Source organism: Sciurus vulgaris (genome assembly GCF_902686455.1).
Source record: "Sciurus vulgaris genome assembly, chromosome: 4".
Classification (NCBI taxonomy): domain Eukaryota; kingdom Metazoa; phylum Chordata; class Mammalia; order Rodentia; family Sciuridae; genus Sciurus; species Sciurus vulgaris.
In genome coordinates, this window is record NC_136464.1 from 105995572 (window position 1) to 106020994 (window position 25423).

The window sequence follows — 25423 nt, forward strand, 5'->3', positions numbered from 1 at the left end:
ATATAAGTGGAGGTGTTCATGGAAAAACTGGGGTTTTCTGGTAGTTTAGTTTATAGGTATGGCTGTCTGTTACACACACTATAAACTGGTATAAAATTTACTACTTCATCTGCCTCTTTCCTTCATTAAATATGAATATGATGTCTAGAAATGTAACATCTTTTTGTCTTCTGTGTAGAAGTAGGCTTGTTCTTTGTGCATCGGCCCTAAAATGGCTTTCAACTTTGTTCCTTGTTGTATGAGATTTAAAAAAAAAAATCTTTACTTTTCTGAGCCATTGTTTGTCAGATTTTTGTAATATGCAGCTGAATACAATCCTGAACAATTCAACAATGTGTGTCTTTTGGTAGCTCTCATTAACTTTTCACTTGTCATCACTTCTGTGGATGGGAAAATGGCTATGGGCCAAGATGCAGGAGGTTAACACACATTCTCAGTTCTTCTAAACTAATTTCAAGTGTTGTTTCAGTTTCTTTCCCTTCTTTAAAAAATTATATCTTAATAATCTGATTCCCTTTTCAGATAAACTTCATGCATAGGACCCTGTAGTATGTGATGACATCTTTAATAGTGGGAAACAAGTGTGAACTTAGGAGACAAATGATTCTAGCATCTAGCTGCCTTCAGAGGAGGAGTGCTCAGAATTCTAACTACAAGAAAACTAAAACATAGACTGTTACAGACATTCCCTAATGTTGCATGGGTCACTTTTAAATATCACCCCACATTTGGGAAATTTATTTGGTTACCAAAATGGCAGCTATATTAGGGCAATAATCTGTTTTTGCCTTAATTTTGGTGGTTATGATGTTTAGCTGCAATTTTCCACAACAATGCTATTGAGATTACCCAGTGGCTATGGCACTATTATGGTAATACATACTCTAAAAATGAGCCAAGAAAAAACATTATCCTGCTCCCTAGTGTGGAAGTTCATGATCTTTGTCAAGCATTTGGCCCAAGAGTCTACTAAAGAAAACATTTTTAGATAAGAACCAATTTCCCCAATAGCCTGCTTCTATAAAGAGGGAAGTAGGGCTTCCCTTGGTGAGAAAACTCCATAATCAATCTTTTTGCCTGGTTTCCATGTTTATAGATCTAACCTTTATATAATACTGGCATTGAAGTTTTTGTTTCACAGAGTTAACTTAAAATAATTTGCTACCTAGTCCCTAGAATAAGTGTTTATCAATACAATTAGTGAGTGCTGTTTACATGGAATGACTTACAAAGTCTTGAAGCCTGCTCCTTCCTGGTTTCCTCTACGATTGGGTCCTGCCACATAGTGTCTCTGTTATGGTTAATTCAAATTGTCAACTTGATTGGAGTAAGAGATGCAGATGATTAAGAAGCTTCTGGCTGTGTCAATGAGGGCGTGTCTAGGAATAATTGGAATGTAAGATAGGAACTAAAGTGAAGCCCCTCCCTAAGTGTGGGCAGCACTGCCCAATACGAGGGAATAAAAGCTGGAAGAATAAGGAAGCAGATGCAGATGCAAGCTCGACTCTTTTTGAAGGGGTTCTTGATTGCTGCTGTGATCATCTGAGGACATCGAACTCTTGCTTCTTCACTCATCCAAGGCAGACTCTGCGAGTGATTCTCCAGGTAGTTTTCAGAAGCCTTGGTCTTGGACTAGGGTAGCACTGTTGATCTTTCTTGTTCTGGGACTTCTGCATCTTGAACTGCACAGCTACTTTCTTCTAGCTCTCCAACTGCAGACGGTCATTGTGTACTATCCAGCTTCTGGTCATGTAAGCCAATCTAATAAATTCCCTTTTTATAATCATACTTCCTGTTGATTCTGTTCCTCTAGAGAACCATGACTAATACAGTCTCCCTGTGCTTCTCCCATCTTTTACTTCCTAACTTTCTGAATTTGTATTATACAATACCAACAACCCACTAGGTCTGAAGTTTACTTTGAGTTAGAAAACTAGTCAAAGGAAGTGCTTTAAATTCATTAATTCAGCAATTCTGAATCCAAGCTCATTTGTATAAAACTAAATAACCAGGCTGCATATATAGTTCTCATCAGCCTTGACTGAGATGTCCTCTCCTAGGGCCCCCAACTTCTAACAAAGATGAACAAGAAACAGTATTGTAAAATCCATCTTTGTGACTGTAGTAAACCTGGCATAACATTTTCCAATGTGTGATTGTAATAGTTACTGTGGTTAGCCTGTGACAGCATTAATCCCTTTTTCCTTTTCTGTAGCAGAAATTAGGATTTTTTATGGTATTCAACACCAATTTACAGAGTGCACAAATGTCCTTTCCATGGACTTATTGGTCTAAGAAGAAAATATCCCAATTCAGGCTGAGACATGGAGACATGTTTTGTAGGCTTTTGGAGGGTTCTTCCTCCTTTTTTCTCAGTTAGGCTTATTTAGGTTAGCTTGAGTTGTTTTTATGTTACTTTTTGCTAAAGGGATTCTGAATAATAAACTCATTGCTGTTTTCCAAATAATTTTTCTTTCTGAATACAGTGCCAGGAAACATATTGTATTCCTTACTGAATTATTTTTCTCTACTCTTTCTGAAAATAAGAGCTATTCAATTTACCTGACTTTTGGCATCTTGCAAATCTAGAGCCAATTTTATATGCAGCAATAGCTATGTTGACATTTGATGTAAGCACATTTTCTCCTTTAATTCTTAACCTCAGTATTCTTCAGGTTTTCCTTAAGTTTGATGTACATATTTGAATTTTGTTGCAGTCTATATTTGTTTAATAGTAAGAATACATAATCTTACATAGATTTAATGTGTAAGAGAATTGTAATTGAAACATTTTATTTCTTCTCTAAGTGAATAGTTTTCAAATTATTTTGTGAACTACAGATTTGGTTCTATAAAGAAAATCCCTTATCAATTTTGTTTACTTTTTCAAAGAACAAGTATATGAAAAAGTGTTCGACATCTCTAGTAATTAGAGAAATGCAAATCAAAACCACCCTAAGATTTCATCCCACTCCAATTAGAATGGCTTTTATCAAGAATATAAGCAATAATAGGTGTTGGTGTGGATGTGGGAAAAAGGCACACTCATACATTGCTGGTGCAGTTACAAATTGGTGCAGCCACTCTGGAAAGCAGTATGGAGATTCCTCAGAAAACTTGGAATGAACCACCATTTGACCCAGCTATCCCACTTTTCAGCTTATATCCAAAGGACTTAAAACCAGCACACTACAGTGACATAGCCACATCAGTGTTTACAGCAGCTCAGTGCACAATAGCTAGATTGTAGAACCAACCAAGATGCCCTTCAATAGATGAATGGATAAAAAAAAAACTTGTATATATACACAATGAAATATTATTCAGCCATAAGAAAAAATGAAATCATTGAATTTGCTGATAAATGGATGGAGTTGGAGAATGCCCTGCTAAGTGAAATAAGTCAATCCCAAAATAATAAAGGCCGAATGTTTTCTCTGATAAATGGATGATGTATATAATAGGGGCTGGGGTTGAGGGGTAAGAGAAGAATGGAGGAACTTTGGACTTTGTACAGGGAAATGAAGGGAGGGGAGGGAGCAGGAGGAAAGGAAGATAGTAGAATGAGACAGACTCATTACCCTATGTACATGTATGATGATATGAATGGTGTGAATATACATCATGTACAACCATAGAAATGAAAAGTTATACCCCTTTTGTGTACAATGAATCAAAATGGAGTCAGTTAAAAAATAAATAAATAAAATTAAAAAAAAAAAAAAAAAAAAAAGAAAATCCCATATTGAATCCCCAAAAATACAATGAAGTGGAAGTATTCTGGTGGAAGCTTGGCAGCAACGCCTAAAGTCTTATTCAATTAGCCTCATGCCATACCTCCCAACTCACACATAACTTCTTTAAGCCCTTCTGGAAAGTTCTTAAATCTTTTTTTTCTTCCCTCATTGGTGATAAACCATTTCCCAAAGATTCTGGACCACAATCAGATTCTATGACTAAGCTCCCAGTATTTATCATAATATCATTACAGATGATCCTCATGCAAGTATGCTTTATGTGGCCATTCTATTCATGTCATCAAAAAGGTACTTTGGAGACAGGGCCTCACAAGTGGCTGAGGCTGGTCTTGAACTTGCAATTCTCCTGCCTCACCTTGGGATTACAGGCATGTGACACCATGCCCAGCCAATCATTTCTCTGTTGATGAGGATTGAACGTCTTTCCAGTCTTCTGCTTTCATAGTCTCATGATAACTCTGTGCATTTCTCTTTCTGAAAGTTTCCAGTGTATTTTCAGTTCAAAGCAGTAAAATTTCTGGGAGTCAAAGGGTAAATGCTTAGACCATTTTCACTGATAATACCAAATTTCCCTCCATGTGTCATATAACCTTTTGTTTTTCCAACAGTAATATGTGGGAGTGCCAGTTTTCCCACAGCCTCCCCAAGAAAATATGTCCTTTCATTTTGGATATTTGCCAACATAATATATGAAAAATGGTATCTCAGTGTAGCTTTAATCCACATTTTTCACTGAAGAGCAAAGTTGAACATATTTTCACATAGTTGCTGTCTAGTTGTATTTCTTTCACTGTGAACTATTTGTTCATATCTGTAGCTCAGTTTTCTGTAGAGTTCTTGATGATTTTCTTCATGTCTAGAAGTGTATGTATTAGCAATGTTAACATGGTACATGAGGTAAGTTACAAATATTTTTTGCAAGAATATCATAATTTTTTATTTTGCTCATTTTTTCTTGGTCATGTATTTTTAAATTTTATGTAATCAAATGTATTTTTCTTACCTCTGGATTTTGTGTGAAATTCTAAAACACTTGCTCATAAGGCATATAGAGGATTTCCCCATATTTCCTTCTGTTACTTGCATGGCTTCATTTCTATGATATGTATCCAATTCATTTAAAATTTACTGAACTATATATTTTCCACTGGTTTTTCTTTTTAATACATTTTCCTCCACTAATTTGAGTTGCATCTTTAAGGTATACTATTTGGAAAATACATGCCATTATATATGGTTGGGTCAAATTATGAACTTGCTCTTCTGTTTCATTGGGTGTTTCTAAAAATCCAGACTTAACAGTATGTTTTAGTATATTGCAGGAATAATTCTCCTCGTTGCTCTTCTCTTTGCTGTATTTCTATTTCTGTAATGTTTGCCTTATGAAAGATATTACTGTGGTACTGAATCCATATATACTAGAAATTATTTCAATTTTAGTCTTTGCCATCATAAAGTGGCCTTTTTTCCCTTTATTGCATTCATTTTGTCCTGAATTCTATCTTAACAGAAATCAAGATAGCAACCCTTCCATCTTTTTATTTGCATTTGTCTAGGATATTTTGGTCAGTTCTTATAACAAAAATAAAAGCACTCTTTAATCACTTTCTTTAAGATGTGATTATTTATTTCTCAGACATCTAAAACTTTCCTTTACAAGGTATGTATATATTTTGTAAAATAAAGGAAATTTCTAGATTGTGTGTATGTATCTATATCTATATTCTGTGTAGTCATATTTTTATATTTTGCTAATGCTCAGACAAATATTTTGTTTAAATAGTTTTTCATTAAGTGGCCTTTTTTTTTCTTATTTTCTCTTTTTAAATAAACATTTTGGTATTTAGGAAGGTTTTGTTTTTCCCTAATGTTTATTCATATATCAATACTATAAGACCATTGTTCTCTCTTGCTCTATCACATTTCATTTTCAGTTATTAGATGTTGGTTCCTTGTGATGAGAAGTATTGAGATTTGCTATTAATTTTACCCCCCCTCAATTTTCCAGTGTCTTTTTCCATAGGGGTTCCAGGAAACATGAATAATAATCACAATCATATTCCTGTGGCCTTTATCCTGACAGTCAGTTTGGATATAAAATAAATTCTCAACTTCAATTTCTTTTCAGCACATTTAATAAAGTGATAATAATTATTGTGTGATATATGACACCTGAAAATTCACACTACATTGGAAGAACTATTTTATACCATTCGATCAGATAGATGGTTAATGGAGTTCAGGTATACCACTTTTCATGACCTGTTTATTCACTAACTCGTAAGCTTTAACCATATTCGTAATCTCACAAAGACCATTTGAAGCACTATCATACTATTTGCTTACAGATTTATTTTATGCTCATTGCCCAAAAAACTACAGTAACATATGTACCTTTTCCGCTCACTGGTATGTTTACATTGTTTACAGAACTCTCTCTACAAAAAATGAATGGCAATGAACATTCTATAGATCCCATGTTAATGGCTGAATGGATACTTTCTTAATACAGAAAAAGATTTAGGATTTTCTAAAAGCAATTGCACTGTAAATTCTTTGACCAAAAATAAATAAATAAATAAATAAAAATTAAAATTAAAAAATCTAGTAATGTGATGTTGATTTTCTAACCATGTCTAAGCAAAAATAAAGAATATGATTGCTGTGCTTTTTCTAAACCTCATTCAGAAAATATTCTGTTTCTTTTGCACTTTGAAATTAGCAAATCAAGAAGTATTGCTAAGTAACAAATCAAGAACACAAACTTGGGCTACAATACACATTTTCCAAATAATTAACCAAAATATTTCATAGTGGTTTAGTTGTTTTTAAAATATGTATTTTTTAATTGACCAGTAAGTAAAAATGTAAGTTAGTCAGAAACATGAGTCATAATTCAACATTTTGTGTCTATTTTCAATGCTGTCTACACTAATCTCTAAGTATAATAGATTAGAAACACATACTGAGGCGAGACCTCCATACTTTAGCTCAGGAAGTATTGAAGAATCCATGTGTCAGGGAACAGGGAAGTATAATTGCAGCATGTAAGTGCTAAAAGAACAGCAGTTTTTCTATCTAAACCAGGGATGGTATAAAATCCCCTCGACTGCTAATGTTGAGACAGACTGTTGGAGGAGTCAGCACTAAGAGCCAAGGGAAGAGAATGAAAGAGTGACCTCAAGGTAGAGTGAACGAGAATCATCAGTTTCTCACAAACACTCAATTAAAAGAAGTTCTCAGAAATAATGACAACAGGAAGAACCAACATTTGTTTAGTGCCGGTTATTGGCAGACATGGTACTCCTCCTTCAGTAACTCACTGAATTCTCACAAGACTCCTTGAAGTACTTTTATTTTTGTCCTCATTTTACTGATAAGAAAACTAAGGATCAGAATTTCAACTCCTTGCTCAGGGTCACAGCCAGTGTGTAAGCAGCTGAGCTGGGATTCATATCAAGGTTTTTCTGTATTGCATAGAAATATAAAAAGTGGTAAGGAACCAATTCCAGTTTTCTAAAGTCCACAGACAAAGGAACATTTTGACTGATCCATGCCAGGGTGCCAAATGATCATTTTCATTTGCAAATTTGGTTTTTGCTTTAATCAGAGATCTTTGGATAAAGAATACAGTTTTTGATGAAACATGTATTTTAACAAAGATAGTTAATGATCAAGTACAGAAGATAAGAAAGGAAGAAAAAGACCAACAACTAGCCTTTAATTTTTACCCGTTGATCCCCAAACAAAAATTGAACAGAGCATATCCAACAACTGTAATAAAATTTGTAATAATTAAATTAAAAAATAAAAATTGAAAAAATGGAAACCTAGAGCTCCCAAGTAACTATTGTATCAAAAAATCTAAAATAATGTTAGATAATATAAAATGTAAAGAAAATGATACCACTGCCCATTAACTGTCCAATTAATTCCTAAATGGCTCTTAAATGAGAAAGGATAAAATAGATTAATAATGCAGAAAGAGAAGGAAATTTTAAAAAACAAAATAGGAATCAACAGAGATAACATAAATCAGTGAATAAGGATATAGAAAAGCAGACAAATGATCAATTCTAATAACTTAAAAAAGTACACCAAGTCCTGAAAATCATAATTCAGGAGCATTAGAACTCACCCAGATACATATAATAAAGATTGGTAAAAGAAATTAGTAGAAAACAAAATTATAAAAGGCTGTGTCAACATAGTTTTTAAATATCAGTGAAATGTTTATATTCTTTATTAAGAAATAGAAATTCCAATTTTTAAAAAATCTTTGATGACAATTTAATTATTAAGTAAATACTCAGATAACTTTTTGGATAAATTCCTTTGAATTTTCAAGAAATAAATAATTCCCTTTCTATATATACCATCCCTAATAATAATGGAGATAAGATAAAACCTGAGATAAGATTTTATTGTAATGGCCTTGTATCTTGGCTTGAGAGGATTTCAAGCAAGACCTAGGACTTAGAAGGACAGCAAAGTTTACCAGAGGTAAAAGAAGGTGGGGGAAGCACCCTCAAGGAAGAGAATGGGTAGAAAGGAGGTGGAGGGTAGGAGTACTCACTTCCTTGTGAGCTTTTATGGGGTAGGAGGGAGATTGTTAGAAGGCCCTGCCCAACCCTCAGCTCTGGATTGACAGACTACATCAGCTAAGGACCTAAGGGCACTCTTGGTCATCTTGGCCAGGCTGACAGGTCTTAACTAGAATTGGTTTTACAGAATTTATGGTCGGTGGGCTCCAATTTTAATCATCCTTCTTTTCCTAAGTCTTGGAATCTCTGATCTGTGTTGTTTGTATAGAGTCTTGCTTAATGTGTCTTAGCAATTAGGCACAGCAATTAGGCCTGCTAAGCAAACATATCTTGCTTCTCCTCTGAATTAATCTGTCTTCCTCCTGTTGTAGAAGAGTAGTTTTTAGGGCTGAGAAGGGAAGGGTCCTGAAACAGCTATTTTGTCAGAGCTTGAGGTGCCACTCAGGCAGAGCTGTTGATTTGCACTATTATCTTTCTCTTTTTTTAGTACTGGGAATTAAATCCAGGGGTGCTGAGCTGTATCCCCAGTCCTTTTTATTTTTCATTTTGAGATAGGATCTCACTAAGTTACTTCAGGCCTCACTAAGCTACTGAAGTGTTCTCAAACTTGTTATTCTCCTGCTTCTGCCTCCCGAGTTTCTGGGATTACAGGCATTCTCCACTCTGCCCAGCTGTGCTAAGTACTTTTTAAACTCCTGATCTACTGCTCATGTCTGACTGCTACCTAACATTCCCCCCTCAAGAACTGGAGACTCTGAAATCTTTTAGGGATGTGGATATCAAGGTCCTTCTTTTATTATTTCCTGCTGGCCCGGGTTATAGGCCAAGGTGACAGGAATTTCTTGCTTCTGCTCCTATAAGTGGGACATGGATAATAGGTAGTAGCATCAGAGTGATCAAGAAGTCCATGGTAAAAATCAAGAGTGTCTGCAGATGAATAGTCTCTGAGAGGTAGTTGAGTCTTGACAATGAAATCTAGAATAAAAAATATACTCGTAAAAGAAGTAAAAACTATTTTAAAAAATCAATAAAAGGGCAGTAACCTAATTACTTAATGTAATTAAGACAATCCTGATATGTGTAATATGTCTGCCCATCCTCCCCAAAATAAAATGTTTAAGTATAGAGGCAATTACCCTAAATAAGAGACCTATAAACTGAATTTGACACAGAGAATAATGCAAAACAGTTCTTGGAAACAGTTCTCTAAGGTTGGTTCCAGGAAGGAAAGATGACTTTTTGGGGAAACCCGTTACCTGGTAAGGTGTGACAGGTAATGGCCTACCAAGGTATCCTAGTGGGAGCCATCAGTTGTCCCTGTGAGTATAAATGGGTACATTGTACACAGAGAACTCAAGAACAATAATGAAATAAAAATTCCCTCCACTTTTTATCATAACCATGCACTAGTAATTCTAAATAATGTCAGAGATAAAATATCTTCCCAGACAAAACACTGTTGTTGGTCTAAATTCTAAACAATCTCCTGTACCCAGACCAGACAGCTCCTACTGCCTGACTTTGACACACTACTGCTCATGAGTAAAATTCAACCAGGGCAAACCAAAACACATGTGAACATCAATTAAAGGACATAGTCTCTGATAAAAGTCAACCTCTCTTCTTAATGTTTTTCCTTTTTTGGTAAAACTAGGCATACAAAGATAATGGCATTAAAAAATGTGCTCTTAAATTCACATTGTAATTTATTTAAAATATTAGATGCATTTCATTTAAATTTTAATAAGGCAACAGTCCTTTTTAATAGAATTATTTTTTTTACTTTGCTAGTAAAATTGTGAGGATTACAATGAAACAGGAAGTAGAAATTAGCTGAATATTGACAGAAAAGCCACAAAGCATCATTATTAATAGATTACATATACCTAGTAAATCCAGATAAAGAATGGAAAAGAGTTTGATAGACTCAAGAATAAGTGAGAAAACATCATGCTGGTCTGGGATTATGGCTCAGTAGCAAAGTGCTTGCCTAACACATGCGTGTACCATACACATACAAAAACAAAATGAAGAAAGACATGCTTTATTTTTCTTTGTCTTATAAATTATGAACAATAAAGTGTGATGAAAAAAACAAACAACAAAAAGAAAAAACATAAAATACATGAGCATTACATGAGTTGAATTATGTGAAGAAAAGATATTTCATGGAAAAATAAGAAAAAAATTTAAATAATGTAGATATCAGTTGAGATGAAAAGACTGAATACATGAAATATATTTATTATATTAATTGTCTATATTTAATGACATTCAAATAAAAGTCCCAATAGCTTTTCTTTGAATTGTTAAACTTTCAATTTTTTACTGGAAGAAGAATAAACAGATAAGAACAAATAGCTGTTTTGAAAATTTTTTTTTCATAAATGGAGAAGAAGGGTCCTTGCCCTGTTAGATATTAGATGCATTATATAAATTCAAAAAATAAAACAGTATAAATATAAGAATTAATTGACATGGAGCTGGGGCTGTAGCTCAAGTGGTAGAGCCCTTGCCTGGTATGTATGTGACCCTGGGCTCAATACTCAGCACTACAAAGGAACAAAAAAACTCAGAGAGTTAACTGACAGAATCAATGAACACAAATGACATAGACTAACACTAGTACCTAAGAGCTTAGGGTGTAATATATAATTTTTAGAAATTAATGGGTATTGCAAAGGACCATGAAAATCAGGAATATTTTAAAGAGCAATTCTAGAAAATTTGCCCTACCAAATACAAACATTTGTGATGAAGTTGTAGTGAGGAGGTTTATATGGCATTGGTACAGAAAAAGGCAAAAACACTAAGAAGCCAAAATAGAATATCAGACACAGGCCTGCTTATATAAAGGAATTTTCATATGACAGAGGAGACATGTAGAGCAGAGAGACAAGCATAGTTTATTTAACAAATGGTTTGAGAACAGCTGGGGAGGAAAGGAGCTCCTCCCTTACACCATACACACAAAGTCAAAGGACATTTAAAGGAAAACTTCTAAAATTTTAGAAGTATTGAATAGTATCTTTATGATCCAAGGAAAGAAGAATATCCCAAACAAAACACAGAAAGAACAAACCCCAAATCCTAATTAACATGAAAATTAAAACTGTGAATTAAAGCAAACCAGAAACAAAGTGAGAAAATAATCTTCAGATTTGGGAAAGATATTTACAATTAGCATGACTGAGAAAGAGTATATCTACAAATACATAAAGAGCTTCTATGGATCGATAAAAGATTTTGAAAAATTAAGTAAGGAGGCCAAAAATATAAATAGATAAATTACAAAAAAGACACCCTAGTACCCAGGAAACATATAAAGATTCATATCTTCACTAATAATCAGTAAAATATTATAAAATCCCACAACACATAATATAAGGCACATCATTTATCAAAAAAAATTTAAGTGATGATGACTAAAATTCTTGGCAAGAATGTGGAATAATAGGACCTCTCATATACAGTCAACTCATTTTTTAATATAAACTTAATATTTTGAAAAGTTGAAGATATGCATAACCTATAACAATTACTTCCACATTTATATCATAGAGAAATACACTGGAGCACAAGAGAACATGTTCAAAAATATTTGTTGCAGTAGTGTTTGTAGGGGCATGAAATAAAAAGCATTTAAATGTCATCCAATAGGAGAATGGATAAGTTATAGCTTATAAATATAATTAAATTCTGTATAATAATAACATGAATTACTTAGATATGTTCATAGACACAAGGATGAATTTTACAAGTACTGAACAAAAACATACTGTATTGCAGAAGGCCTAAATGTACAATGCTCAATAATATATTTATACAAATAATACAATAATATTTATACAAATAATACAAATAATATTTGTACAATGCTCAATAATATACAGAAAACTAAATATTTCACCCACCAAAAATTATGTAAGGGACGAAGGCAAACAAAAATTATGTAAGGGATGAAGGCAAACAAAACTGACAAACCTGAAGCTGGTTGATGAGTACATCAATTCATTGATTATTCTTTCTGTGTTGCTGTTTGTTTGAAAGTTTCTAACATAAATTTTTTAACTGGCCAAACACATGGATCTGTAGTAAAAGTACAAAATATATGGGAAGGATTAAACACAAGTTCTGGATTAGAGATAACTCAAGAGGACTGAATGCATGCAGTTAGATGGATTATTGGTGAATTTTATTTCTGGTATCAGACAGGGGGTATACATAAATATTGGTTCACTTATTCTTTATAACCCCAAGTATGTCTGAAATGCTTCATTTTAAAAAGTAGCACATGAGGAGGACATATTATTGAGTGAAATGTTTTGTGAAATTCATTCTATGGAGAAAATACAAGTTTATTGGCATCTAAGAGATGTCTAGATAATTACTAACACTTCAAGAAATCTCCTCTGTGTGGAAACACAAGGGAATATGTTCTAGAGAGTAACTTGCTTTCATAAACCAAGTAGGAGCCAGTGAATGATTGATTATCCATGCTTTTGCTTGTGTTGCAGACATTTATGTTTAGAAAGATGGAGTCCCACTTTGCAATGGGGAGACATTTGGTAATACTGTCACTTCTGATAACACAATAAGCATAACGTACACCTAATGAACATATTTGTCTATTGTGAGAATTTGCAAGACAAATCTTATAAATGTATGCTAGTTGTTATGGGTCATGCCTGGGAAAGAATCATAAGAAATGCAGCTCTGAAAAGACCTTCTTCTTTGTAAGCAAGAATGAAAAGAAATAGTGCAGATATTTGGTGTCCTTGAATAAGTGGACACAGTAATTTCTTTCCAATCCTATACAGTAAGAGATAAATGGCAAAAGACTTTAAAATTGAGCCCACTACAGAAAACAATGAATAAACAGCAAGAATAACAAAAATCTCCATGCACTTTGACTTGTTAAGTTTTTAGTAGAATAAAATGTCTCAGGGTAAAGATCAAACTAACTAAGGTCCTGAGACCCAGTGATCTTTCCATTTGGAAAAATGCTCAGGTAAAAGAGTTTAAGGGCTCAGCTCTCCCACCAAATCCAAATAGACTCAAGGTATTTACCACCTCCTTAAGCTGGAAGAGGTGTGGGCACAAGAATGCAAAGAAATGCAGTTGATCTGAGAACTATGCTAGGCAAAGTATTGTAGCTGAAATTACTGACATATGGAATTTATAGGGATCAAGCAAGTTGGAAGCCAACAAAGTTTTAAGTGTTATATTGGCAAAGAATAAAGTATTTGAAAGTGATAGGGCTCAAAAAGAACTATTGAGTACTTGATAAGAAGTGGACTAAGAAAGCTGCATATTCTGTAGCACTCATTTTAAAATGAATTTAAGAAAATATAATGTTTTAGTCAGTTTTTGCCTGGCTGTGACCAAAATACCTGATAAGAACAACTTAGAGGATGAGATGTTTATTTGGGGCTTATGGTTTCAGAAGTCTGAGTCCTAGATGTCTGGGTGCATTACTCTGGGCCCAAGGTAAGGCAGCATATCATGAGGGAAGAACTGAGTGGAAAAAAACTATTACGCTCATCCTGGGGTCAGGAAGCAGAGATTGAGAAAGAGAGTGGAAAGGGCTGTAGGAAAGATGTCCTCTTTCCAGGGCGCACTCCTTGACCCATCTCCTCAGGTCATGTATCATATGCCTACAGTTACCACTCAGGCCATTCAAACTAGGATGAACTGATTAGGTTATAGCTCTTACAATACAACCATTTCATCTCTGAGCATTCCTGCATGAAGACAGATTAAGAGACTCAAGGCAAAGGCTTGGTTGTGAACCCTTATAAAAAAGTCCACAAAAATACAGTATGACTCAGAATATTGGAGCTGTAGCTAAGCAACAAAAGTTCATTCAAAATTGATTTTCTTTCAGGAATCCTTGATATTCTTCATTCCAATTGTTCACCTCAACTGTAGTAAACACTTAAGGAAGCTGCCATGCGCTGCAGCCTGCTGGAGACATGAAGGAATGTAGAGCAGGATAATCACAACATCATCAACCCAATTATCCAAGGTAGCTGGCCATTAATGCTGTTCTAATTGAATAACTTATCCACAGCTATTTCCCCTGGGAGAGCCGAAGGCTGAGCCTCGGCAAAGAGGCAGATGGTGCCGCATATACACTGAAATCTGTAATTTTCTCTTGCCATTGGACATGTTAACAGTGGGCCATTTCTGCTTATTCTTTAATATTTTATTTTAATAGTCCCTTCCCAAATTATAATGCACCATGAAGCAGCCAAAGACGGATTCAGTGATACATATCATATTTAATTTATCATACCTCTAGCTCACCAAACAACTCACTTGGTAATCAGCGGCAGAATATGTCAGAGTCAGGTGCAAACTGAAATGAAAATGACAGAAAAGAACCCAATTAAAACCAAAAGGGGAGATGAGTCTTTAGGGTGGCACAGCATTAACTAGCAGCAATGTATGGAATATCAAATACATTCTAATTCTGATTTTTTAAACAGTAATTTGCTGTGGAATATGCACACTGAAGGTATCTGGGAAGACAATGGGGAGGTTCTGTTTCCTGCTGTGAGATTACTTTAACCACTGGGATTTGAAAAGAGATGAAGGTCTGTATGGCTGCTTGATTTTTATCCTCTAGTAGCAGCCAAAGTTGGAAGACAGGGAAGCACAAGCTTTAAGAGCAAGCGGACAGAGCCCATCAGTGGTCTAACAACATGACAGATGACAGGCCCAGAGGCGAACCAGGACTGCCAGCCCATCATCCAGCGTGGGCTGCCAAGGAGCAGCTGCAGCTGCAGCAATGGAAGATCATCCAGACTTGAGTGCTGAGCTCTGGCCAGGGCCAGAGACTTTTGTGTCTGGAAACAGCCCATGCAGAACCCTTCCTAGAAGAGTGAAAAGGAACCAGGGTGGGAGTAGATGCAGAGACAGCAGACCACCTTATTACGCTTGTGCAGTGCCTCCTGGGCAGAAACCAAGCCATAAAGAATGTTCCATTCTGCAAAGCGATGTCTCTGTGGTTTACCTAAGAGGAGGAAAGCTTTCATGGCTGTAATGAGTAAATGCACGATTGCTGATATTTATCAGAATGCCAGGGAGCAAGAAGAAAGCACTGAGGTCAAAGGGCAGCACAGGTCTGCCTGTGGTAGGGGAAAAAAAGGAGATAAGATGGGGTTATTTGATTTTGGGAAGGTAAACTAGTGCTGCAGCCCCCTGACATGGATAATTCATGAAGCTTCTGGTCTGTATTAGACACCCAACATGCTTTTCAGAAAGAAATGACACAACAATTAATGTGTCAAATAATAACGTGCCACTTGGAGAAAGATAATTGTACCCAGCGTCAGATAGTTATTAGGTCAAAGCGAATGCTCATCCTTTCAAAGGCAGCAGTGTCTATTCACTCTGGCATCCTACTGTAAGTACAGTATTGTGTTCATAATCACACAGGCTGCAGCCGGGAACACTGGGTTTTATCTGATTTTCCTCCATTTGGAATAATACCCTGATGATTCCCTGCACAGCGAACTCAGTCATGTGAAACACAAATGAGTACGCTTAAAGACGGATTGCTATGCATGGAGGAGAGGTTTCTTTGTTTTTCACATAAAATAAAGCATGAGAACTGTCCCTGAAAATGTTGGAGTATATGTAACAAAAACTATCAGACCTGAGTTTGCTCATGTGTAAAAGATAGTCTTTCCTGCTGGTGATTTAATGCACCAGGATATCAATCAGTCACATCATGGCCTCAGAAGTCCTTGTTCAATTTCTGGTGTCATAACTTACATGATGTGGGATTTGGACAAGTCATTTAACCTCGCTGAGATTCTATTTCCTCATTTGAAAAATAGAAATTGAAAAATCTGCTATATATTTAGCTCCCTCTGTTGAGGAGATCAAGAAGAAAGGAGATGAAAAGGTGTTTTGTATATATGAAGGACCATGTAAAGGTTATCTTGTGGTATCTCCATTATGTTATCTTATGAATGCTCTGGATTAATTAATGCTTAATTAATCATCAAATCTGTCATCTTTTAAGCAGAGACAGTTTAACAAAAACTGGGCAATGTCTTGGGTTCTTAAAATTCAAAGGACTTCAGAGTGGATGAAGGATATGAAGACCAACTACTCGAGACTGAACTAAATACTTCATCCAACCAAGAATGAGGAACTAAAATGTATGCTTATTACATATACATTTACTCCTGCTTCATTTATTCAAGCATGAATTAGTCATTCTTAGAAAGAGAGAAGCACTTCATTTGGGGCTATTTTATCTGCATGGTCCACCAAATTGGACCATACATTGTCAAAAGTATTTTAAATAAATAAAATAGCACTGTGTGTTATGTAAAATATTCAAAATGTTCAATAGAACTTTGTGGACAAGAAGAGTTCGTACACCTTGTCCTTTTGTGAGGAGCCATTCATAAAGGATAGCTTGACTATGTGGACCATCGATGGGAAAAGAAAATTTAAAAGAAAAATGGTTCCATCTTTGACTTTGAGTGGATTATTACATATCTTACCTGTAAGGAGGTCTTGTTAGAGGAACTCAAACTAATGTATAAAAGATAAATAATTACAGTAAGTAGTACTGTATTAATACAGAGGGATACAGTAACTTAACCTGTTAAAGATAAATATTCTACTAATTCAGATCAGAGCATGCAGGTACATCTGTTATGAAACCACGTGTTCCCCCCCAAACCTTGTATGTTTGCAAAGAGTGCTTAAAAATTAACAGCACTTACACAAAATAGGATGTCAGCATGAGTCAGTGCCCCCCTCAAAGTCTTTTTATAAATCTCTCTTGCAACTGATACCGCATCACTTCTGCCTTTTGATATTGAATAGAAGTAACTCACTAAGTCCAGCTCCCCTTAAAGGGAGAGGAATCAGTAACTGCTCATTTGTGATCAGTTATTGCAGGATGTCTCTCAGGGGTCAGAAGAGCACAAGGAAGAGAGAACAACATAGGTAGAAAGGCTTACAGGGTTGAGGTGTAAAACCTATAAACTCATAAGCCCATGGTCCTTGGGGTCACTGGTATTGGCAGCCACAGAGGGAGCCCGTGGCAACAAGAATGAAATCAGCATGAGCCCTGTCCTCTCTTACTGGAGGGCAGACGAAGGTGTTGGCAAGGGTCCCAGGTTTTGAGCAGCTTGGGGAAGGGCATCAAAGCAGATTCTCTTGAATTGATCGGTAATTCCTGGCATGATTCCAAGGCATAAATCAGGCTGCTCTTCTTTCAAGCTATTGCCTAGAAAATAATCATTTTATATTTGAGAATACTAAGCAATGCTATGAGCTATGGTCTTCTTTAGACCTGACCATCTCTTTCAGGAAGGCAAATGAACCATTGGGTATAAGAGATTTAAGCACAATTTTAAACCAGTACTTTGTGATGATGATTACTGGACCAACCCCTGGCTCCTGCTACCCTTCCAGACTTGGGAAGCACCAGTGGCGCTAGGTTTCACATGGCTTTATGGTCCATTTCCCATAAAAACCACTATCCTAGGGAGTGACCTATTCTCGAGTCCCCATGAGCCATCTGTTCCCTAAGTTTTTCACATTCTCTTTTGCTGGGCGGGTCCTTGTAACACTCTAATCTCTCACCTCAACTCTATCAACTTTTGTTTCCTCCACTGTACCTCCATACATGCTCATGGTTCCAAGGTCACGTGGATCCTAGATGAGTGATTCTCATTCTAGGACACCACCAATCCCAGGGACCTACCCCAGACAATTATTTAGAATTATTTCTGGTGATTTGAAAGGGAAACTAGAGCTGAGAAACCCTAACCTTAATTTTAAGCATCCTACTTAGAAGCCACATTTTCTATCTGGCCTTGTTCAAGCACTCTTCATTTCACTGTCTTATTAACCTCATAGTGACCTGTATTCCATTGACACTCTTTAACAAATCATCTCTATCTTCTTGAACTCACCTTTTATGGGAAATGTTATATAGTTCTATACTACACAGCCTCTCCTGTTCAAGGTCTATAATATCTTTTTAATTCTTTCTGTTTGTAGTACCTTCCTGGAAAAATCACAACTCAGATTAAATGAACTCTCCACTTTATTCATGTTGGCATCCAAGAGGCAGAACATTGTTAGGAAAAAAACACCTGCCACGTGTGATGGTGCTCATCTGTAATCACAGAGAATTGGGAGACTGAGGCAGGAGGATCGCAAGTTCAAAGCCAGCCTCAGCAACTTAGCAAGACCCTAAGCCACTCAGTGAGACCCTGTCTCTAAACAAAACATAAAAAGGACCGGGGATGTGGATCAATGGTTATGTGCCCATGGGTTCAATCCCTGGAACAGGGGGAAAAAAAAAATTACCTAATGGTGTGGACTTGTTTCAATTTGTTATCGAAAGTTTATGTGGATTTTTACCATCTCCAGATGGTCTTTCTGTACTATCCTTTATAGTTTGGATCTTAAATGACCCCAAAAGGCTATGTGTTAAAGGCCTGGGTGCCAACTTGTGGCACTGTTGGGAGATGGTGGAAACTTTAAGAGGTGGGGCCTTGTGGAAGAAAGTTAAGGCATGAGTTAGGCCAATGGAGCCATGTCCTTGAAGGGAACACTGGGATCCTGGGCCCTTTCCCCTCTCTTCTCTTTGCTTCTTGGCCAACTTAAGGGGAACAGCTCTCCTCTGGTACATTCTCCCACCATAAGTTACTCTGCCATTACAAACCCAAAACAAGATGGCCAAGGGACCACAGACTAAAACCATAAACCTCCTTTTAAAAAGTTGTTTATCCTCCTGTGAGGTTGTTTATCTCAGGTATTTGTCATAGTGAAGAAAGCTAACCAACATTTTTTCTAGTTATTTTACCTTTCTGATTCTTCTAGGTGATTATAATATATTACCTCTATAATGGGTCAAATAGATTCCCCCCGAAAGATATGTCCAAGCCCTAACCTAATACCTGCAAATGTGACCCTTCTTGAAAATAGAGTCTTTTTTGCAAGTGTAATTAAAGATCTCAATGTGAGATGATCCTGGATACAGGGTGGGCCCCATATCCAACGATGAGTGTCCTTATAAGAGATAGGAGAGGGAAGGCTGAAGCATAGAGGCCCAGGGAAAAATGTCGCACGAAGATGGGCAGACTAGAGTCACGTTGCCACGAGCGAAGGGAGGCCAGCAGTCCCCAGACACTGGAAGAAGCTGAAGAAGTTTCTCCCTCAGAATATCAGAGGAGGCATGGCCCTGACATCACCTCGATTTTGAATTTCAGGTCTCCAGAACCAAGAGTGAACAAATTCCCGTTGCTTATAGCCTCCGGGTTTGTGGTCATTTGTTATGGCAGTAGGAAACAATGAACGGATACAACCTTTCATCTCAAAATTCCAATCCCTCCACTTCTTCCTGCTCTGCTCCCCTTATAGACGATCTCATCCTGTATTTTATTAGTAAAAGAGATGACAGTCAAGTGAAAAATCTCATGTTTCCACCAAACCTATAAACCCACATGCATCTGTATGCTTGGTCACCTTCCTATCAGAGGCTGCTTGTCCACTACTCTTTCTTACTCATGAATATGTTCAGTTATTCTTATTTTTGTTCTTTTACTATTATCAGTATGTACCAGATCTTTTCCATTGGTTCAAAAACATGCCTTGACATGGAATTGGCACCAAAATAGACAGGTAGACCAATGGTATGGGATAGAAGACACGGAGACATACCCACATAAGTACAATAATCTCATACTAGACAAAGGTGCCAAAAACTTACAATGGAGAAAGATACCTCTCCAACAAATGATGCTGGCAAAACTGGAAATCCATATGCAGTAAAATGAAATTAAACCCCTATCTCTCAAACTGTGCAAAACTCAACTCAAAATGGATCAAGGATCTAGGAATTAGGCCCAAGACCCTTCACCAAATAGAAGAAAAAGTAGGCCTGAATCTCCATCACGTTGGCTAAGGAACAGACTTCCTTAACAAGACTCCCATAGTGTAAGAAATAAATGCAAGAATCAATAAATGGGATAGATTCAAACTAAAAAGCTTTTTCACAGCACAGGAAATAATCAATAATGTGAAAAGACAGCCTACATACAGAGTTGGAGAAAATCTTTTCTACCAGATAGAGCAATAATCTCCAAAATTTATAAAGAACTTAAAAAATTTTACACCCAAAATACAAAGAACCCAATCAATAAATGGGCTAAGGAACTGGGCAGACACTTCACAGAAGAAGATATACAGGTGATCAACAAATATATGAAAAAGTGTAATTAGAGAAATGAAAATTAAAACCACCTTAAGATTTCACCTAACTCCAATTACAATGACTATTATCAAGAACACAAGGAGTAATAAGTGTTGGTATGCATGTGGGGAAAGAGGCACACTCATATATTGCTGGTGGAATTGGAAAACAGTATAGAGATTCCTCAGAAAACTTGGAATGGACCCACCATTTGACCCAGCTATCCCCCTCCTCGGTTTATACCCAAAGGACTTAAAATCAGCGTATTTCAATGATGCTGCCACATCAATGTTCATAGCAGCTCAATTCACAATAGCTAGATTGTGGAACCAACCAAGATGTCCTTCAATTGATGAATGGATAAAGAAACTGTGGTATATATATATATATATATACATATATATATATATATATGTATATATATATATATATATATATACACAATGGAATATTACTTGGCCATAAAGAAGAATAAAATTATGGCATTATACTGGTAAAAGAGTGAAGTTGGAAAATATAATGCTAAGTGAAATAGGCCAACCCCAAAAAACCAAGGGCCAAATGTTTTCTCTGATAAGTGGATGATGATACATAACGAGGGGTGTGGTGGGGGTTGGGGAAGAGAAGAATGAAGGAACTTTGGATGGTGTAGAGGAAAATGGGGTGGGAGGGGGTAGAGGAAGGAAAGATAGTAGAATGAGACAGACAGTATCACCTTATGTATATGTATGATTACCTGAATGGTGTGAATCTACATCGTGTACAACCATAGAAAGGAAAGTTGTACCCATTTGTGTACAATGAATCAAAATGCAGTCTGTTAAAAAACTTTTTTAAAAAACATGCCTTGATATTGTCTGTCTTGAAAGTGAGTATGTGGTAGTGTATGGGTGTTTATACACATTTTCTTTTCCTTGACATGATACCCCTCCTCTTGTTTATTCTCTGTTCCCACTGATATTTATATTCCTCTAAAAGCTGTCGAGATTCACTATTTCCGCTTTCTCACTTTCCCTTTTCTGCTCAATTTATTTTAATCAACTTTCTCTTTCCATCACTCCACTGAAATACCTGCTATCAAGGTCTCTAATATTTTCGATTTTGCCAAACCCAATAGCTAGTTCTCTGATTTTATTTTTCCCAAACTTGAAAGAGTTGACACAGTTTACCACTCCCTCCTATCCACTCCTTCCTGCCCCAGCACTCTGTAAATCTTACCTGTTATCATTTCCAGAAGGGGTTGAAATGATTGGAGAATGACATTTTAAAATAAGCTAGTAATTCTAGTCTTGTGCTTTTTAGGTGTGTCTTTTTAAAGCTTGATACAGGGTTTAGGATTAATTATTTTGTTTTACTTTTATTATACTCATGTACATGGGCCAAGTGTTTTGGGAGGATATTTAGAGGTGAACTGAAAAGTCACAGTAATAAAAACAATTATTTTGAAGCAACACTGGAATCTCTATTAGCAGGTCTCACTGATAAAACATAATTACAGAATAAGATTGCCCAATACTCCAAGGAAGCTGATTCTACATTTTTTTCCTCATGTGTTATGCTTGCAGATAAAGAATGTGGATAAGTGCTATGCTTAGTTCTTGGAGTAGAATTCTAAGTTGGGAACTCAGAGCTTAGTATCCAGAGTGAGGTTGGGCTACAGATGAGTTTGTGATGACAAGTGTGAGACTTGAAATAGAGTCTTGTCTAACACGAATGTTTATAAGTAATGTCCTGATATGACAAATGAAGACTAGCAGAAATCCAAGTTAATATACAGAGGTGTGAGGCATGACCATGATTTGTCTTTGCTCATGAATATGCATTTTTCCCAGGGACCTATCCAGGCTAAAGCAAAAAGGAAGGAGAAAGAGAAGGACAAGGAAAAGGAGCAGAAGGAGAAGGAGAAGGGGAAGGGAGAGAGAAAGGAAGGAGAGAACACAACCACCATCACCCAACCCCAGGCAAGAAAACTGGTAATTATATCTTCCCATCCTTTTAGCTCTCTGGAGTGATCATTTTTTCCTTCCCATATTTCCCTGACCTATTACGCACTCTTTTTCATGTCACTTCCCTTCTCCACCCCCTTGCTCCTGTCCATATACTTCCCAAATAACTTTCTCTCAAAGTCTTGCCTCAGGATCTTTAGATGAAGGTATGAAAGCCAAGACATCATCTCAACTATTGGATGCCTTGGTCCCAGAGAAGGGTATGCATATATTATAGGTTGAATATTGTATCCTTCCTGTTTTTGTTTGTTTGTTTGTTTGTTCATTTTGTTTGTTTTGTTTTCAGTGCTGGGAATCAAGTCCAGGGCTTCATATACATATGCAGGTATTCTACCAGTGAGCTGTAAAGCCAGTAAGTTTGAAATCTTAATTCCTCAGCATTTTATTTTGACATAAGGTAATTTGCAAATGTAATTAGTCAAGATTAAAGTGAATGACTATGTTTTAGTCACCTTTTTTAATAGCTGTAACCAAAAGTCCCGATGAGAATAGTTAAAGAAGGAAAAGTTTATTTGGCTCTCAATGTTTTAGAGATCTCAGTCCACAGATGGTCAATGCCATTACTCTGGGCCTGAGATGAGGCAGAATCCCGAGGTGGTGGGTGTGGAGGAGGAAAGCAGCTGGAGACACCGCTATCAGGAAGCAGAGGGGGAGAGTGTTCCATTCATCACAGACAAACTATATGTCCCCAAGGCACACCCCTAATGACCACCTCCTCCAGCCACATTCTACCTGTCTATGGTTACACCGAGTTAATCCTTCTTAGGGGATTAATGCAGTGATTAGTTCAAGGCTTTCAAGACCCAATTACTTCTCATCTAGAACAGCCTGCCTTGTCTTGTTAGAAATACTGAGGTGCCGCAAGAAATCAAACACTTGCTCAGGAATGGGTGGGCAAGGTCAAACTGTACTTCTGCAGAAGGGTGCATCCCCAAAGGAAATCTGGTGAGCACACACACCTGGCAGTCTGCCAGTTTTTATCCCTAGTGAGGCACTGCACCTCACTCTGATAGGAAGAGCTCAGGGGAACTATTTACTCAATTAGGTAATTTAAAATTGGGGAGGGCATGAGAAAGGGCTACAGTTGTGATTGGATACCTATTAGGAAATTTAAGAATGACTTCATTCTGACCACATGGTTTCCTAACTTAAGATGGCCCCATTATACACCTGAAATTTAAGTTACAGTAAACATACCTATGTTGCATTATAAGTTTAACTTTGATAGAAAAGAAAACATAAAGCTTATAGTCTTACACATGAACTTTTGGGGGATACTTCTTATCTAAACCATAATACCTTAATTCAATATGACTGAGATATTTATCACAAAAGGAGGAGAATTTGGACCAAGAGACAGACAAGTACATAGTTATGGAGGACACCATGTGAACGTGAAAGTAATGATGGGGGTTGCTATGGACGGAATGTGTCCTTCAAGAATTCATGTTTGAGGTCATAATTCTCAATGTCACTGTATTTTGAGAAAGGGCTTCCAAGGAAGTAATTAAGAATAGATGAGGCTCTAAATGTTGAACCCCAATCTATTAGGATTAGTGTGTATATAAGCAGAGACATCAAAAGGATCCTCTCTGTATCTCCACAACCATCCTCTACCCTTTGCCATGTGAGGACACCATCCTCTGTGACCACAGCCTGACTGAGCAGGGACTCTACTGCTGTGTGTTTCCACCAGACAGCGAGAGACTGAATCAGATTTTGGACTTGCTCCTGAGGGTGGAATTGTGTCTGCCACAGTCCAGATTTTGATTTTCTTATGACATTTCTCCAGCACTTCTGAACGGATCTTGGACCTTTATTCTTTTGCTCATTTTTTTCTCATGACTTCTTTAGCAAAATGGTTTCTAGAAATCACAATATGGAACAATTGTAGCAAATTACTGTAAGTAAATGTTTTACTTTCATGGAAAAGCATGTAAATGAATATGATGCTCACGACAACTTTCTTTTTCTTGGTCCTCAGGAGAAATAATCACAAATTAAACTTTTAAAGAAATTCCCAGAAAAATGAAATAAGTTAATCAAAACTTAAGGAAAATAAAGGAACCAAATAAATAATCTAGGTCCTGGAGCAGAAAGAGCCTTGGGATTGAGATGAGAATGTGTGGACTCTAAGACTGGCTTTGCTGCTACTCATAAGGTAAAGCAGTCAGTCTCCCTTCCTTCTAGCCTCGTTATTCATCTGCAGGGTGATGGGATTGGACTCAGATACCTCTAAAACTCATAGGCTTTTTAAAATTCCAGTATTCCTGAGATTTGTCTGACTCATCCCCACCTGTACCAGGCTCTGCTCCTGGCAGGATTGGGGGCCATGAAACTGATGAAATGGACCCAGGTGGGAATTGGAGTCTCTGGCTTTCCTGCATAATTCAAATGCCAGACCCAACCAACATCAATGCATTGGCCAGCAATGACCTCGTGGAGACTTGTCAATGCTCAACATTTATACCCATAGATTTTTTCATTATTATTTTCAGCTTCACTGCGCTTTTTGTTTCATTTTGTTTTTTAAATTGTTTTAGAACACTTTATTTTACTAGAGAATTTGACAGTATTGGCAATCATGGTAACATTTTCCCCCACACTGTGATTTAATGTGCAGCTAGCCTTTTTCCAAAGCATTACCTATTGTAGATGTGTGAGTCTGTTTTCTCTTGTTCCAAGATCAGTTTTCCTCCCTTAGGCATAAAGGACCAAAGAATAGCAAAAACCAAACAAAAATACTTGAAGCTTATCACATTCTGTAAGCAACTTCCTCTATTCCTATTTTGGTTCAGAAGATCATATGGTATAGGACTAAATCTTCCAGTTCATATGCACTTGGAAGACTGATTGACTTAAGCTGATGAATAAGAA

The 25423-nt window shown here is 36.6% G+C and overlaps 1 long non-coding RNA gene across 1 annotated transcript in view; it reads left to right on the top strand.

Moving 5' to 3' along the window:
- Window positions 1-24780, top strand: part of LOC306658837 — a 36233-nt gene extending 11453 nt beyond the window's left edge. Inside the window, exons 2-3 of the long non-coding RNA XR_013763165.1 lie at window positions 22373-22513; window positions 24531-24780. This is a non-coding gene — a long non-coding RNA (uncharacterized lncRNA). The remainder of the gene's footprint in view (window positions 1-22372; window positions 22514-24530) is intronic.
- Window positions 24781-25423: the final 643 nt, after the last annotated feature.